The 18,679-nt window shown below is 42.1% G+C and overlaps 1 long non-coding RNA gene across 1 annotated transcript; it reads left to right on the forward strand.

Annotated features, from left to right (window-relative positions):
- The first annotated feature begins 661 nt into the window (after positions 1-661).
- On the forward strand, positions 662-18,617 carry LOC143696639 (uncharacterized). The gene is made up of 3 exons (XR_013186031.1): positions 662-761; positions 15,948-15,988; positions 18,167-18,617. It is a non-coding gene; the product is annotated as an uncharacterized LOC143696639 (long non-coding RNA).
- Positions 18,618-18,679: the final 62 nt, after the last annotated feature.

Consider the following 18,679-nt stretch of genomic DNA (forward strand, 5'->3'; position numbering starts at 1 on the left):
TTTTCACCTAACAAACGCCAAAGACAACGGTGCTGCAAAAAGCCAAATTGAAAAAAAAAAAAAAAAAACAAACTAGAAAAGAACCTATCAGGCTTTCTACCTTCCCCTGAGGATAAAACACCTAAGGGATAATAGTCTTTAGCTGTTTTCAGTCGTGATTTACCATGATTAATGCTCCTCTCTACATCCTCCCTCACACACATAACTACCACCTCCATTTTGAACAAAACACCTTAATTTTGTACCAAGGCCCTCTCAAAAGACTGAACACCTGCTGCCAAAGCTGCTCTTGGGGGAAAGTGCTATGCTCCAGGGCATCCAGCAGGAGTGCCTCTTCAGCTGTGCCGGGCGGGCATGCAGCCCCTCGTGAGGGGACCAAGGGCAGGTGTCGAGGCAGCCATCTCTGCTAAGGAAAGAGGCTGAGACGCATGAAGCAAAATGCCCCCTTAGGGCCCGGCTCGCCACCTTCATCCATCCTGGAAGAGTCTGTCGCTGTGTCCAGCTAGGAGAGGGGCAGGAAGTGCTAGAGGAACGCCCGGCCAGGGCCAGGGCCAGGGCCAGGGTTGGGGCCGGAGCCGGAAACAGACAGAAACAGACACAAAAACCTCCACACCGCTCTAGGCAGAAGGAAATAAAAGTATCCTCGTCCCACCCCTCTTCCGCTGAGGTGATGTCACCGTGAGCACCTCCTGATTGGCTGGGAAGGAATAGGTGACCTCGCGGCGTGACGTCAGTGTGTCGTTGAGGAGGCGAGGTAGAGGGTAGGTAGATAACATGGCCTCTCCTGGTTGAGGGGCTGGGGGTGGTGATATGGTGCGCGTTTCGTACTGGCAGGTGGTGGGCAGTGACCGCAGGGACAGCTGGAACCGCCAGGTGCCGCGCAGGTAACGAGCGGGCCGGTAGGGAATGGGAATGCAGATGCTGGTCTGGGTGAGAGGCGCAGCCGACCGCTCCTCGGGCCCTCCGCCCCGCTGCCGGGTTAAACGTCGCTACCGCTTCACCTTGTCCGGGGCGAGGGACCATCCGCGACCCCACCGTGATTCAGCTGATGTGACGTGCAGGCGGGGCGGCTACGGGGCCGCTGGCCCCTCAGGACCGGGGTTTGCATGTTTGGGGGCTGCTCCCCCGGCTGTGGAGGGGGGCGAGCCTGTGAGCGCTGCGTTACTGCATGGTCTTGCTCCGCCTTCACGGCCTCTCGGTATTGCTTTTGAAGTTACCCTTTATTGGAGGTGCTGTACTAGCTATGGGGAAGGGAATGAGACTGAGATGGTATGTGTGGTAACAACACCGTTGGACCGATTTCTTCAAGGCCGTGTGCCAGGATGGCGTTACGTTGCAGTACCACCAACTGTACTGACTTCAGGTTTTTGTACATGCAGAGCTGTGATTCAAAAGTGTCAGTGATACTTTAGATCACCATTTCAATTGGGTGATTTAAACTTTTTAGACTGTCCTAGTTTCAGCTGGGATAAAGTTAATTTTCTTCTCAGTAGCTGGTACAGTGCTGGGTTTTGGATTCAGTATGGGAATAATGCTGATAACACACTGATATTTTGGTTGTTGCTACGTGGTGCTTATCCTGAGTCAAGGGCTTTTCAGTGTCTCAGGCTCTGCCAGTGGGTGGGTGCACAAGGAGCTGGGAGGGAGCATGGCCAAGACAGCTGACCTGAACTGGCCAAAGGGATATTCCATTCCATAGAATGTCATGCTCATTTATATAAACTGAGGGAGTTGGCTGGGAGCTACCAATTGCTTCTCGGGGACTGGCTGGACATGGGTTAGTGGGTGGTAATTGAATCATGCAGTTTCTCTTGGGTTTTATTCCCCTTTCTCTTTTTCCTCATCATTATTATAATACTTGAAACTTCAAAGGGAAAACCAAGGAAATCTTATGTATAAGATATGTGAATGAATAAATGTTAGTTTCTCTTTAGTGAATTAAACTTCAATTTTCAGATTACTGTAAGAGTACACTGATTAGGTGGGAGACTTACTGTATAGTTTATGTTGATGGATTAAAAAATTAATGATAAAAAATCATCAAAACCACGTGGAAAAGTTCAATCTCTATTGTTTACATGGTGTTTTGCAGTGCCTGGTACTTATCCTAGAGACAAAAATCTCTAACAGAATAGGAGTCAGGTTTCTGAACCAATCCAGCAGACTACATCTAATTCTGTCACACTGGCAGCCATAGCTGTTTTGGCTGGTGCTGGTGGCATAAGACCTATAATGCCACAGAAGTTATCATCTTAGTTGTTCTCTTTTTTAATTGTATAAGGTTATGATTTTGCGTTGTTTCCACAAACTTTAGGGATTGATAATTCAGGACATTCAATATTGTTGTCAATTTCCAGTCTATATCATAAGTTTTTGACATCAACTTGTTCTTGTATTTTACACTTAGTGCTGGGTTAAATATTTTGATAAATTAATCTGTGAGAAATTTAGTTTTACTTATTAGACAAAACTGCTATCCAGCCTTCTCTGGTATTTTGTTTCTAACATAATAACTCCCAGTCTTTTCAATCATAAATTCCAAAGCTTCAGCTGTTGTTTTACAAGGATGCCTAAAGGCATGACTATCTATTTAAAACTGATCTGTGCAATTCAGATCAATGTCAGTGTAAAGAAGGTCTAATGGAGCTGTAATTGAAAAGCTCTGAAAGAGGTTTTTGAAAACGATTTTTTGAAGAAAAGGTAAAGAAGGGTGAGCTCACAGTTGTGTGTTAACTACTTAGGTAGGTAATCTTCTCTAGTAAGCAAGTGCATTGCTTCATGCTTTGACCCCATGACTTGGTTTGAATAACCTCATGTTCTGTGTCCCTAATGACCTTTTGCAGTCAGTATAGTCTTGTATGAGGTCTCCTAAGAGAAACTGAACATTGGGACTTTTCCCTCGCTTAAATGATCAGATTTATTCCAAATCCTTGCTTGCATAGGGAAGGCGTTTTCTTTAATGTGAAGAAATACTGTCTTTCTTGTGGTTGGGAAATTTTGAAAGAACAGCTTTAATGTCCAGACTTGATAATGGTGGGGGGGTTTTTTTGTGTGTTTTCCCTTTTTTGTAGGGCTACAAGGTCTTTTTGGAATCCTTTAAGCTTGCAATGTACTTGAAACGGATGTGTTTAAAAAGGGAAGTAGAATATAATTTCTCTGACTTTGGTTTAAATCTTTTCTGGAGGGGAAAGCAGATTGGTTCAAAATGCCAATGTTGCGTTAGTAGTGCTACAGTTTTTAACTAACTGAGTTAAAATGGAAATTCTGAGCTTATGTTTTCTCAACTACATTTTGTATCGGAAATTCTTACACCAGAGTAACATTTTAAGTGGGCATATCAGAAGAACATGAGTCCTATACAAGAAGCAGTCAGTTCTTCAGCTGGAAGATGGTCTGAATATACTTAAGCTGTTTAGCTATTAGTAGATGTTTTCATGGAAGCTAGTAAAGAGTTGTGAGCTCCTGATTAGTCTGGTTTATGTTGCTGAAGATCAGCATTCATGATAACTATCTACTAGATTATGTGAAAGATTTGATTTAAGCCCTTTCCTAATGTATATGTTTGTGCTTGCACCATTTGGCATCTCTAGGCTAGCAGCAGATGAAGTCATGACTGAAATGACTGGTGAAGTTTGTTCCCTGAGTTTGTGAGGTTGGATTTCTAAGAGTATGCATATGACCAGTTATGCTAAGTGTTAGCAGCACGCTTAATCTAGACATAGAGATTGTGCTTTTTTGTTTAACTTGATTTTTTTCATAAATTCTGAACTCTAAATTAAAACTAGATTCCTAGTTTATAAACACTCTGTAAATTGTTAAAGTATTGTTAAATATTTTACTCATTCAGAGTAGTATTGTCTTATGCTAATTAAGTTGAAGTAGCTAAATTTGTTTATAATTACTAAATGCTTTCCATCTGATTATTTTAAGCTCTCAGAACTGGTAAGCATTTGTTATTCAAGACTTAAGATATAGGAAAATAGTAGTTAAAAGCAGTTGCTGTGCTCATCAAATTTAGGACTTGTTTCATTACTGCATTGTTAGATTATTATAGCCCTCACTAGTAGTACAAGTGCCAGATCATATTTTCTTCCTTTTTTTTCCCCCTAAAATGTAGGAATTCCACAGCATATTTATATTTTCTGGCATGGTTTATCATGCAAATGTCTGTGTTGCTCCTATTGTATTTCAAGGAGGGGGAAATGGTCTAGTTTACCACCCTGTCCTGGTTTCAGTCAGGATAGAGTTCCCTTTTTCTTCTCAGCTGGTACAGTGCTGTGCTTTGGATTCAGTATGGGAATAATGCTGATAACACACTGATGTTCTGGCTGTTGCTGAGCAGGGCTTACCCTGAGTCAAGGGCTTTTCAGTGTCTCGTGCTCTGTCAGAGTGGAGCTGTGCAAAGAGCTGGGAGGGAGCACAGCTGGGACAGCGGTGGTACCACCTCCGTGATAACATATTTAAGATGAAAGAAAAAAGTGATTGTGCAGTTCTAATTGCAGACAAATAAGAATGGGGTGAGAACATGTGAGAAGAACAACTCTGCAGACACCAAGGTCAGTGGAGAAGGAGGGGCAGGAGCTGCTCCAGGTGCCAGAGCTGAAATTCCTCTGCAGCCCATGGTGAAGACCATGGTGAAGCAGCTGTCCCCCTGCAGCCCATGGAGATCCATGGGAATACAGAGATCCACCTGCAACCCATGGAGGAGACCCACGGCCAGAGCAGGGGGATGCCTGAAAGAAGGCTGTGACCCTGTGGGAGGCCTGTGGAGAGTGTGGCCCATGATAGAGCAGCCTGTCCTTGAAGGATTGCACCCCATGGAAGAGTGACCCATGCTGCAGCAGTTTGGGGAGGACTGTTGCCTGTGGTATGGGCTCATGCTGGAGAAGTTTGTGGAGAACTGTCTCCTGTGGGAGGGACTCCACGGTGGAGCCAAGGAAAGACTCCTCTTCTTGAGCAGTGGGAGAAACAATGGGTGATGAAATGACCATAATCCCCATTCCCTGTCTCCCTGTGCTGCTTGGGGAGGAGGTAGAGCTGGGAAGGAGGGAGGGATGGGGGGAAGGTGTTTTTAAAAGTTTATTTTACTTCTCATTATCCTGCTCTGATTTTGGTAGCAATAAATTCAATTAATATCTCTAATTAGGGCCTTTTTTGCCCATGATGGTATTTAGGGACCTCCTGGTCCTTACCTCAACTCATGAACCCTTCATTATATTTTCTCTCCCCTGTCCCAGTGTGGAGGGGAGTGGGAGAGCAGCTTTGGTGGGTGCCTGGCATCCAGCCAGGGTCGACCCACTACAAGGATTTACCCAAAGGCTGATTGATGTTCGGGGATGGGCTGTGTATCAGTCAGTGGGTAGAGAGCAATTGCGCATCAGTCATTTTTCTTGGGGTTTATCTTTCACTTTCCTCCCCATTTTAATGAATATAATTATAATTTTAAACTTTACTTTGTTTCAGTTATTACACTGTTCTTATCTCAACCTATGAGTTTTTTGTTGGTTTTTTTTTCTCATTCCCCTCCCGTTCCCACTAGGGAGGGGTGGAAGTGAGCAAGCAGCTGTGTGGTACTTTTGTTGCCAGTTGGGCTTAAACCATGACACCCATTTCTTGGTGGTGATGTATCTTCTACATTAGTGAAGCTGATCTCGAGGCCAAAACAAGATGTAAACTCTTTTTTCTGCTTATCTATTTAGATGATCTTTAAATTGCTTGGGTAGCAGTCAATAGTAGGAACTACACTAAACCCACATCTGTTCTTGGAGTTGTCAGAACCTGTGTTATCTCCTTATATGTTGTGTTTGGAAGTCAGGCCAGTGTTAGATATTAGTTGCAGATTCTTTTCTCTTGTTACAGGGCTCTCTTTTTGGAAACGGTCCATTTTAACAAAGTCACCCATTTGCTGCAACAGTTAAATGGGAATTTAGAATAGGTGCATCTTCTAGACTCTTGTTCGACACATCAGTCTCTGGCCAAAGAAAAAGCTTGCCCTTACCTGCCTTGACCACGAGGCTGTCTATAAGTATTTTTTTATTTTCTTATGTTCTTGCCTCTGAAACTTGTAGTTCTAGAGGTTTGTGTGGTATAAAAGCTTCAGCTTCATTGGAAACTTATATGGCTGGTAAGTCATTTGGTGATTGAAAATTGGTGCATTAGTGTACTGTGTTTTCTTACCCTTGTAGCATTTTCCCTTATTTTTGGGTGAAATGTATGGCAAATGAACTTATGTCCCAAATATACCATCAGGATCTTGAAGGAGGAATAGAGCTGTCTATTATCAGTTAAGAGCCTTAAATCCTTAAACAGCCCAAATAGTATGTGCTTTTAGCAAGTGCAGTGTCTTTAATCACAGAATATGCTGAGTTGGAAGGGACCCAAAAGGATCATCAAATCCAACTCCCAGTCCTGCACAGGACCATCCCTGAGAGTCACACCCTGTGCTTGAGAGTATTGTCCAACCACTTCTTGAAGTCTGTCAGGCTTGATGCTGTGACCACTTCACTGGGGAGCCTGTTCTAGTGCCCAACCACCCTCTGGGTCAAGAACCTTTTTCTAATATCCAACCTAAACCTTCCCTGACACAACTTCAGGCCACTCCCTCAGGTCCTGTCACTGGGCACCAGAGAGAAGAGATCAGTGTCTGCCCTTCTTCCCCTCACAAGGAAGTTGTAGACTGCAATGAGGTCTCCCCTCAGCCCCTCCTCGTACATCTTCCTCTCAAGGCCCTTCACCATCTTCACAGCCCTCCTTTGGATGCTCTCTAATAGTTTAATGCTTTTCTTATAGTGTGGTGGCTAAAACTGCTCATGATATTCAAGGTGAGGCCACACCAATGCAGAGCAGAGCAGGGCAATCACCTCCCTTGACCAGCTGGTGATATTGTGCCTGATGCACCCCAAGGACATGGTTGGCCCTTCTGGCTGCCAGGGCACTGCTGACTCATATTCAACTTGCCATCAATCAGGACCCTCAGGTCCCTCTTCATGGCTCTGCTTTCCAGCGTCTCATTCCCCAGGGTTGTCTCATCCCAGGTAAAGAATCCAGCACTTTTCCTTGTTGATCTTCATATAGTTGGTGACTGCTCAGACCTCTAATTTGTCATGGTCTCTCTGCAGGGCCTCCCTGCCTTTGAGGGAGTCAACAGCTCCTCCCAGTTTTGTATCGTATGCAAACTTGCTTAGTACCCCTTCCAGTCCTGTGTCCAAGTCATTTATGAAGATGTTGAAGAGGACAGGGCCTAAAATTGAGCCCTGTGGAACCCCACTAGTGACAGGTCACAAGTCTAATGTCACCTCATTCACTAAAACCCTTTGTTCCTGACCTGTGAGCCAGTTGCTCACCCATCACACGGTGTGTTTATCCAGCTGTGTGCTGGACAGTTTGTCCAGAAGGATTCTGTGAGAGATGATATGACCAAAGTGGGACATGACATGAAGATAGCTGCATAGCTACAGGTGTCTAATGTTAATGTAATGAAGCCATATGGAACAAGAGAGTGAGAGATGCCATGCTTCTCTGAGAGTGTATGGAAGGGCTGCCTTCTGCTTTAAATTCCCATTGACCGATATGTACTGAAGCAGAAGGTCTAGTTGCCCATTATGTCATGCTAAGCAATGGCACAATTTGAAGAATCGATTTCTCCTAATGTTTGTCACTGCTAGGAAGATGCTATCCAACATCTGCATGTGAAGTCCTATATAAGGATGTTATTGCCATCACTAGAGTGTTGTCTTGTAATCCAATAATGTGATCTGCATGCAGACCTACTCTTCAGTGGCTCTTTTCTCCATGTCTTTCCTACTCATTTATTCTGGAAACATTTTTAAAAGTGCTATTTTACTGATTCCTGTCCTTCTGCTCCTCAGTCATTGCATTGGAAATAACTGAATTAGTTTGATGTTATGGACTGTCCTTCAAATTTAGATCTCTTGTTACAGTTGCTTGGGTTTTTGATCCATGGAGTGTGTATGCCACAGAGATGTAATCCCTTCCCCCCTCCACTGTTGTCAGTGTAACCCCTACTCTGCATTTGGTTAAATGTAAGGTGACCACTTGTATCCCATAAGATGGAGACATGTCATTAAATTTGCTTCAACCAGCATGTAGCAGCCTGAATTGCTGCTAGTAAAGTCCAAGGTAAAGAAGCAAAAAGGGCCTTTGCATAATATCCACAGATGTTTAATTCAGCCACGCGGTGAGATGTTCGGGTCCAAGGCACACACATTCAGGGTCCAGCTCTCTCCCTCAAGGGGCCCAGGGGCTGACCCTGGTCTTGGGGCAGTACAAAGATAAGGGCCAATCAGGGAATAGGGAGGAGTGGCTCAGGGACATAGGAACAGACATAGGAACAGGGGAAGGAGCCAAAGGGATGTAACAGCTTTGAGGGAAGCTTCTTGTGTCTCCCTAACTTAGGGGATGCCCCCCAGGGCCTCCACACTAGCAAATACTGAAAATTGAATGGAAACTTCCTACCAGCATTTGCTTCAAGGACGGTCTGGTTTGTTCTTGTTGATCTTAAAATAGACCAAGAACCTTAATGTACTTTATCTCTTGGATTGCAGTAAATGTATTTTAAACTTTTTTTTTTCTGTTAAGACTGGTCATAGTGATGTTTGCTTTTTTTTTCTGCAGGAGGTGTAGTTGCAATGTGTCAAATATACCTGTACAATTACTTTATCCAAAGAGCTATTATCAGTGGCTCAATATCACTGCTTTTTGAAAGGGGAGTATCTCCATGTAGATGACTCTGCTTGTTTGCAGAATTGTAAGAGGTACAAAGTAGAAGCAGTTGCTGCAGATTTTGGGCTGATGTCATCCATTTGGAGACTGCAATAAATGAAAACAGAATCCGTTTTGCACTGTTAGTAGACTGATCAGCTTTTTATTGTCAGTCTCAGAGACTTCAATTGTGTAGCAATAATGAAATGCTTACATAGGTGGAAAGCTTTGATAGAACCTTGACTTTTGTTTTATCTTAGCAACAGGCACTGTCTACTTCTGGTTTTGTTGTATATACAGCAAACAGAATTTTTAAGCATTGCACACAGTAACACTAGAACAGGCTGCCAGCCACATTTCATCACCTCCTTTTCAAAAAACTTAATTAAAATAGTGTCTTGCAACTAATCAGATTTGAAAGGCTATTCAGGGACCACTGTTACAAACATCTTGTTGCTCTGTCTTGCACTATATACAGAATGCTGTATATAATGTAATGTTGGTTTAGCCTTTCACTTGCACTGAAACAAGTAGTTACAGTAAAAACTTAAACCACTGTCTAAATCTGAAATACCTGTGGTGCATTAGAAATCAATCACTGGAATTAAACTGCTTTTCACTGTACAATCAGTAATAGTTAATGAATGTAATATAGGCAGCAAAAATTAATCTCTTTAAAGTTGGGGTTTTTCGGGTATTTTTGTAGTTTTCAGAGTGAATGGTGCATCCTCAGTTGTGCATTCTTAGGCTACACAATGAGTATCAGGAGGCAAAATGGAAATTGCAAGATTTTTTTTCTCTGAAAATCACAGATGTGCTACATTGATTATAGTTGATAACTTGGGGCATTTTGATTTCCTCTGACCCATAATACTTTCCTCAGAAGGTGGGAGTTACTTCAGAAAATTCATGTGGTCTGGAATCTAGACACAGTTGCACCCCAAAATAAAGGATATAGCAACAAAAGACCAATTCTTCTCAACAAATAGTTAAATTGGCTTGAGTTATCACTGAGAAAGGTGTTTCAGGTACCATTATCAATAGGATGCTTCCAATTTGACCAGTCAGAGCTCTTTCAGAAGGAAAGGAATGTAGATATAAACTTCAAGGAAAACACCAGTAGAAAGAACATCAAAATAAAATTATAATTGAAAAATACCCCAACTTCCTAGCAGCTTCTCATGGTAGTAAATTTTTTCTTCATCTGTTTATGAGACTCTCTCTTTGATACCTTGCTTGCACCAAGTCAAACTTCTCTATGTTCTCCTTGTTATCTGGCAGCACAAGTAAATAGTCATTCAGGTTTAAGTGGTGACATGTCAGGTGGGCTGTCTTGGTTACCTGTGTTGTCCCTTCAAGCCTTTCCAACTTGTCATCTCTCTCTTTGTGTCAGTTGTTTCTGTCATCAGTTTTGTCTTGTCACTTCTCTGTTTCTGCATCTGTATGTTTTTTGGTTTTGTGGTTGTTTCCCTGTATGAGTCCCCCTCCTCCCCTTCTATCATCATAACTCTGAGATCCTCTGCTCTCATCTTGGGCTTTGGTTTGCGGTGTTCCTCTGACTGTCTGGTTTTAAAAATGTTGCCCTGTTGACTCAGTGTTAAGTGGAAAATGAACATACAGGAAGGGAAGAGGTTGCCTTGGTGGCTGCTGACATTAAAGTTGCTTATAACTCTAGGCACCTGTAGTCCTGATCTCCTCTTCAGATAATTAGCCAGAACCAAGAATGAGAGAATGAGGCTAAGGATGTCTACATTTATAGGAGTGAGCTTGTAGGTGGCTTTAAGAAAACCTTGTAGTACTATGCAACTAACTTGTTTCCCTAGATCAGGAAAGGTGTTTTATGTTCTTTGTCAACTTATAGCATGAAGTAAAGCATCAGACCAAAATTTGTTCCCCTATGTGCCATTCCCACAGATACCCTTCAGCATCCTGTTCTGGACTTTGTTCTCCAGAGGCAACAATGATAGGGCTGCAGTCTTCCATTAACTCATTTGGAGTAAGGCTTTGGGAGCAAGTCCTTTAAATTTCTAAAAGAGCAGTAACAAATGTAAACAAACCTTTACTGCACAGTGTAGCAACTTTGACTAAAGCAAATATAGTTCAGACCCAGAAGCATAGTAGCAACATCAGTAACTTTCTAACTGGCTGCAATTTTTAAATTTTTCTTTTTCCCTCCAAGCCAGCAAGACAGAGCAACAGCAAGATGCTTATGATAGTGGTCTCTGAATAGCCTATCAAATCTGATTAGTTGTAAGACACTATTTTAACTAAAAGTTTTTTGGAAAGGTGATGAAATGTGGCTGGCAGCCTGTTCTAGTGTTACTGTGTGCAGTGTTTAACAATTCTGACAGTGCCTTCTGCAGTAATGGTATCTTAATAAGTACACACACAGTGCATCAGGAAGAGCTAGTGTGATATAAACTCAAATGTTACCTGAATCTACAGTGTGATTGTCTCTCTGGAAATGGTGCATTTCATGATTAGTTTGCTATTTATGTGCCTTAGCTAGTTCTGTAGTTAAAATAAGGTGTTGAATATGGCAGAGGAATAATTTTTTCCCACTGTGCCTTAAACTTAATGCAGATGCCTGGTCTGCACTAGGATTTTACTACAAGATTGCCAACAAAAGCAAGATACTTATTGTTTATGTGGGTTTTTTTGACACTGAGGATGCATCCAAGGATTTATGCAGCTCCAGATTGATATACTATTGAAAACCTCCCTGGATGCTAGATGTGCACATCTTTATCTTTGCAGGATTTTTATGCATTGCTACTAGTGTCCCTGAAGTAAATTGATTTTGTCATGGTAACTTAATGTTCTGTTGCCCAAGATCAGTGTGTGAGATGGTAAACTTAAAATGTCCTTGCAATGGCCTACTGGAGAAGGGTTATAAATTACCATTCTAAAAATTATCTCTTTGAATTTTCTTTTCAATGTCCTTTATGTAGGTACAGTCTGGAGTAAGATGCTTCTGGTAAATGAGATAGACAGCATAAACCCTATTGCCTGTAGATAACTGGTTCTGCATTGAAAAAAACTTCCTTGTCAATTGAGTTGCCAAAGTGAGTAGGTTACTTTCATTAAAAAAATGAAATCCTTTAGAAAAGTAGCACTTGCTTTTCAGTATGAGGTAATAACTAGAAGAAAGACAAACTTGGAGAAATTAAAGAAAGTGTGTAGAGGCCTTCTCCCAAGTTCAACTCTGCTATAATAGTAGTGAATGATGGGCAGCCATAGTACATGCTTGCAGACAGTGCCTCACAGTCTCCAATGACATACAGAAGACCAGTGAGGTACATGGAATCTGTATGATTTCACATGTGGCCTGGCTTTTTTGATAATAACATATCAAGTTGGCATCTTAATTGCTACTCTCATACAGAGGAACTAGCAATGTAGCAGCTTGTCTGACAGTGTGATCTGTGTCTGAAAAGTGCAGCCTATTTCATGTGTAGGTAGAATTCAAGGTATTCAGGGTGCTGTAGTCTGCAGTCTGATCTCCCCCTCTGTGGCACTGGGACTAATAAAGCCCATTCATCTCTAGTGGTTGACATGCAACTGTACTGGGTGGTCTTGTGGCTTTGCCCTTAACATCCTTCCTGAGGTGGCAGGCTCAGCACTGTTTCACCACCTTTTTCTTCTGCCTTTGAAACTGCTATGTTTTGTTTGCTTCTGAGAAGCAGTTGCCAGCTAGTGCTGAAACCAGTTCTCTGGCTTTAGTGGATTGGTTTTGGACATAACACTAGTGTTGACTGAAATGGTGAGATGTGCTGAGAGGAGCCTGACAAATGTTGAGCAGAATGACACTTTTATGTACAAGGTAGACCTGGAGCTGCCCAGCATGACTCACTTGCCCATGGCCCAGCGCCTGCTCACTGTGTTTCACAGTCTGGTTGCACCCAGGTAATCTCCATACAGCTTTGGCTTTAGCTGTGTGTTGAAATTCCATTAGCCAATATCGTTGGTTCACCTATTGATTTCAACAAAATGTTGAAAGGGATGTGAGCACTGTTGCAGAGTGGCAGGGTGGTAGAAATGCTGCAACCTTCTTTGAAGCGTCTCCTTCAGAAGCCGCTCAGAGGAAGGCCACCAGAACAGCCATTTCAAGTCCATGCACACACACATGCCACAGATAGCTCAGCAGAGGAAAGACAAGAAGGATCTTTGTATAATGTATTCCAGTGAAGGTTTATTCCAAAGCACGCTGAAGGGATCAGGGGCAAAGACAAAACCATGTGGTTTGCACAGACTTAAGTATGGGGTCAGTGACCAATGACCTGAGGGCACAGGGCAGTGCAAAGGGCAGGGTAAAGGGCAGCAACCTGCAGGGGGAATGAGAGATGAATAATTGGGGTGGGCAGTGTCAACTGGCCAATGAGGGAAGAAATCTAATGTAGATCGGCAGTAGTGCTGCAGAGCACCATGGGCTAGGTCCTCTCTTTAGCCTAGGTGAGGAAAACTATGGTATATTATTCCAAGGCAAGGCCCTGGGGATTTCCCTGAGGGGGAAGGATTCAGAGGATTCCACAGAGCACAGCAAAAGGGGCTTTCCTAAAGTACTTGAAACTGGCTCTTCCTGCCTCCAGATGTGTCAGCAGCTATCAGGAGGAATAGCTAAGATGTCTGTATAATCCTCACCTTATGACACCCTTTAAGGTAACATAAGTAGTTAGAATCAGCAATGGAAACAATGAGCCTAAGAGTAAGATCTTGATAGGGGAATGATGGATGTGAATGTTAGATCTGCTCCACATTGTGCTTTGAGTGCTGTCTGCTGCTGGTGGGGTGTACCAGTGTAGTGGGTCTAGCACTGGCCAAACGCCAGTGCACCCACTAGAATTATTTACTCATTTTCTGCTGCGAGATAAGGATTAGGAGGAGAGCAAAGCAGGCTCAAAACTTTAAAGGGTATAAAGAAAACTTTATTAACGGAACTAAAAGAAAAATAATAAATCAGAATAAACCTTCAGAACACTTCTTCTCCCTCCAACTCCTCTTTCTTTTCCCACTGACAACGTAAAGAGACAAAATTTGGTATTTTCAGTCAGTTTACCACTTCTAAAATAATCTTTCTTCAGTTTACTTAGGGAGAGCAGTCTCTCATGCCATGCCATGGAGACTTTTCCACAAGAAACAGTTCTCTCATGGTTTTAATTTTCACGAAGAGCAGCTTGCCAGAAATCTGCAATCGTGAAGTCCCTCCCATGGTTTGGTAGTCTTCCCACAACTACCACCATGGGTCATCTCAGCTTATTGGGGTGCAATTTTAAGGATGAGCTGTTCTAGTATAGAAACAAAAGTTTTTTTGTTTTATCTCTGGGAACAGAGGTTTTCTTCTTGCATCCCTGAGGCCAGGTTTCTCATCTCTCTCTGTTCAAGCTTTTCATTAGATCACAGCTACTTCAACATCTGCTTGCTTCAACACTGGTGCTTCTGCTCACGGCTATGACTAGAATGCTACATCCCCCCAATGCATTTCATGAGTTACAGGAAAAAAGTGTTGTGTATTAATTATATCTTCACCATAGCCTTACAAGAGAATTTCAGCCCAAGACTAAGGCATCTCCTCATTCTCCTCCCATCTGGGATTTGACTCCTTCTTCACTGACCTCGATGTCTCCATGTTGTTTTCTTTACGTGTCTTCCCCATGTCCTTTTTCTCTCGCTTTAGAGAGGATTGATGTCTGCAAGTTTCATCTGTGCACTGAAAGAGTTAATGTCTCACCCAGCCCTGTGGATGGTCATGTGATCTCTGCCGGGCGGTGGCTGCTTTGACTGCGTGGCTGTTTTCCGGCCCCTGCCGGTTCAATTCCAGCCGCGGGGCTGCTTTCTGCGTGGGGCTGCAAGGCCGCCTCTGTTCTTAGCCTCATGATTTTCCACGGTGCCAGCAGGATAGCTCGGCAGCTCACGGCTGGAACAGGGCCCGGTTTGGCTCCACCCGAAGCCGAGCAGAGCCGGTCTGGCCCATCACCCGTGGTTGGAACTCGCTCGTGGCAGAATCTCAGCTGAGCTGTGCCACGGGCTGAGCTGGCCAGGCTGTGCGGCGGAGCAGAGCCCAGTTCTGCCAGCGTCCAGTTACCTGTTCAAAAGCTGGAAGCAAGAGAGTTTTTCCTGGCGTTTGTTCATTTTTAAATGTGATTTCACAGAACCATATTCAGCTCTCTTAAGTGATTTAACAGGGTGTCAATATTCAAAACTAGCTAGCTGGTTGGTTCTGTCAGGTCTGAAGGAAGCTGCCAAGGCCCTTACAGGGAATTACTTCTGTAGCTCATGGATTTTTTCCTTAACTAAAAACCAAACTAGGTTAAACCACAACAACCAGATAATGTTTTGGAAGAATGGCTGTTGGATATTTCATATAGCTGGAGGGCTTCAGAAACAAAGGGAAACTCTGATTCTTTGTTATGTATAATGCCACAAGGAGGACTTTAAAAATAATTTATTTGAAGAATTATGCTGTGGTATCTTAAGATAGGTATTGTGATGTATTTCTAATCTAGCAAAAGAACCAATTATGTTATTGAACACACCATGAGCATCCTGGATCAGCTCTTTCTCAGGGCAGGCTGACTGTTAAAAGCTGGCTAGGCACTTCTGTGTTTAACATCTTGACCATGTAGGATTTGCATCCAAATTTTAAGTTGCTAATAAAATTCTGTGGGCAGTGAATGAGGCCTCTTGTTAACATTGTTTTCTTGTGTGTATCCAAAAATATCTTCCTAATGGTACCATTTATTATATAGCTCTATTGTGCATTATCCAGTGTGTCAAGACAAGTGCCATGCTGGCTGACTGCATACCTAGTATGATAGTATCCCTTTTTAGAGCAGTGAGGATTAAACTGAAGAGGATAAGTGTGGTATTTCCGGTAGGAAGGGCTAGTCTTAATGCTAGGGGAGACAGGGTGTGCTTTATGGTGCTGGGACAGAGCAGCCTCTGAGCACTGTGATCTGGAAAACTGCCTTTTTGATCAACCTAGCTGCTTCTTGGCTCTGTTTTGACCTTTCTTCTTCATTTTGACAGTTAGATTGTCATACCCTGGGCTAAGTTATTTGCCTAATCAATTTTCAGAGCTATAAAAGAATTTTTCTTATCTGTCTTGGGAACAGGATAAACAGTAAGTGTCTGCAACATGTCCCTTAATCTAGAGATAAGACAGTGTAGAACTGCATAGGCTTATGCTGTACTACATGTTGCTAAAGCTGTTTTAAAATGTTTTTCAGGTTCTAAATGGCTTCTAAGAAGTTGGGATCTGAGTCTCATGGTAAGTAAAATTTGGTATCCCTGTCTCTTCAATAAGATGAATCCTACTATTGCTGCTGACTCATGTCCCAGCCTAGATAGTCCATAGAAACTAATCTGTTCAGCTCATGACAGAATAATACCTTCTCCTTCCCCTCACTTCCCCCTTCAAAATCAAAGCTGAACTGCAGTTGTGATACTGATTTGATGTTTACTGAAGTGGACACTAGATTTGTAGCTCCTTTCTATGGAAGTCACGTGAACAGCTGGATTGAAAGTGAAGCTTTTAATATATCATAGAACTATGCTTTTTGCTCAGCAGTGAATTTTTTTTCCTAAATTAGACTAATCTGGTTCAGCAGGCAAGCGAAGAGAATATTTTCTTCCACATTTGAGATGCATAGTGTCATGAAGATGATTGGTATAATAAAAATTATTTACCTGTATATGTGCTTATCTCTTGAGGATTAATATTTCTGTGGAACATTAAAGTCCAGTTTGTTGTATGTCATGTATCTTCTTCAAATTAGCAATCATTCAATGCAGTACAGGGCAGTTCATGTGAAATTTCTAACACAATTTTTCATGCTATAGAAACTTAGCATTGATCTTTCTGGGTAATCTTTCTGATAAGAGGGTCCTGGGGAATTCCATTTTTCTTTCAGCTTTTTATTCAGTCTTGCAAGTAAAAAGTTGAACTACAGAATAAGAAATGCCTCACTTAAATATGTGGTTAAGGATTAATAAAAATGACCAATCAAAACTAAATTTTTATATGGTCTCCTTTGTGGCCCAGTGATCCTGCTGCAAGATAATGAATTTATTTATTTGCTATCTGCCAGCTTTTTACCACTTGTTCTCTTGTATCTATGAACATTCTGATCTGCTTGTCTTCTGAGTCTATTTTTACTTCTCTTTTGCTTCCTAAACCAGACTAGCAAAGACACTGCTCAGAGCTAGAATTCAATCTGTCTTAAATATTTCTCAAAACAGTATGCTGTGGTGGAACATGCTCCTGGCTTCAAAATAACAAAATCAAAATAAATGGTACTGTAAGCTGGCTGCTTAACTTGTCTACTCTTCTGTGTACTTTCTGTTCCTAATGATACCAGTGACACTGTCATGGTATTGTTTCTGAGGAGTAGTAGAGCAACTTCCTTGGCTTATTATGTTTAAAGTAATTAGCAAGGCAATTCTTTTCAGTTTTCTCCAGGGTTGTTAAGATTATTTTGACCAAGTGAACTTTGGCTTGCTGTAAAGCATCTAGTTGAACAGCTACCTGGTTTTTATCAGTTCAGTGTCTCTGGCAGGCTGATAGAATCAGTCAATATAGTTGATGTATCTCTTGTACTTATTATTGAGCTGCTTATTGGAGGTTAGAGGACTGTTGTTGAATCACAGAATGATTGAGGTTGGAAGGGACCTCTGGAGATGGTCATGTCCAAAACCCTGCTCAAGCAGAGCCACCTAAAGCACCTACTCAGGACTGTGTTCAGATGGAGATGAAGATGGGAACATAAAGTATGGATGGAGAGGAAGGAACACTTTTCCTGTTTTGGAAGGTATTCTTAGCATACACCTATAACTATGCCTAAGTGTGTAACTTCAAATGATCTTGTCATTTGAATAATTGGAAATTCAAGCTTAAGTTTCAGTAATTGGTACCATCTAGAAATACAGCTCTCATCTATTGCACAAAAGGTTTGTTATATCAAGTGCAGTATGTTAATATTGTTGTTGTATTCTCACTGTCACTATATAACTTGAAAGCTCCTAATTCCAATTTCTGAGAATTATGTGTGTTTTGTGACCATGAAAACTAAGTTCCACTTGGTTTCAAAACTGTTCCCCATTTATAACTAGTAACTGGTTTTATCTGAAATGTTTCAATTCTGCTACTTTAAGACAACAAAATTGTCACTTGATGAGACACTTAAAAGGGCTTATGTTTTTTTCATGTACTCTGAGTTACATGCATGGGAGAAATACCAACAAGATATTCTCAAGAGGTCAAAACAAGAAGAAAAACTTTATTGGCAACTTCAGAAAATCAGAACTGTGGCAAAAGGTTTAGAGCAGCTGTCTTAGGTTGCAAAATGTAGCTGGGGGTGTGTATTCTATTACCATCTGATAGAGGTGGGGCAGTTATCTTCTGTTAATTGGGAAATTTTCTTTATTCCACAACCAATCCTTCCTCCAGGAAACATCTTCTGTTAATGGGCCATTGAATCTCATTGCATTACTGATAAAATTACATCATCCCATTGTGAGATGCTCTGCCCAGGGGGAGGAGCCAAGCATTCCTACCTGGATATAATCTGAGAATTAGAACACCAGAGCCAGCCTTTTCCCACTGGATTCCCAGAGGAGCAGCTTTCTTCTCCACTGCATTCCCAGACCCATCTATACCACCACTGGGTCTCCAGAGGAAAACGACACCCTTCTATAGGATCACTGCTTCAACAGAACCACATCTGTCACTCCAAGAGGACTGCAGCCACCATTTAATTGGACTTCTACCAAAACTCTGACCAAGAACAGGGTGTCAGGTCGTATTCTCACTCTGTCAGTATTGTTTTGGGGGTTTTTTTGTACTATTACATTTGTATTTTTATTTTTCCTAATAAAGAACTATTATTCCTATTCCCATATCTTTGCCTGAGAGCCCCTTAATTTCAAAATTATAATAATTTGGAGGGAGGGGGTTTAAATT

The sequence above is a fragment of the Agelaius phoeniceus genome, chromosome W (assembly GCF_051311805.1).
Source record: "Agelaius phoeniceus isolate bAgePho1 chromosome W, bAgePho1.hap1, whole genome shotgun sequence".
NCBI lineage: Eukaryota > Metazoa > Chordata > Aves > Passeriformes > Icteridae > Agelaius > Agelaius phoeniceus.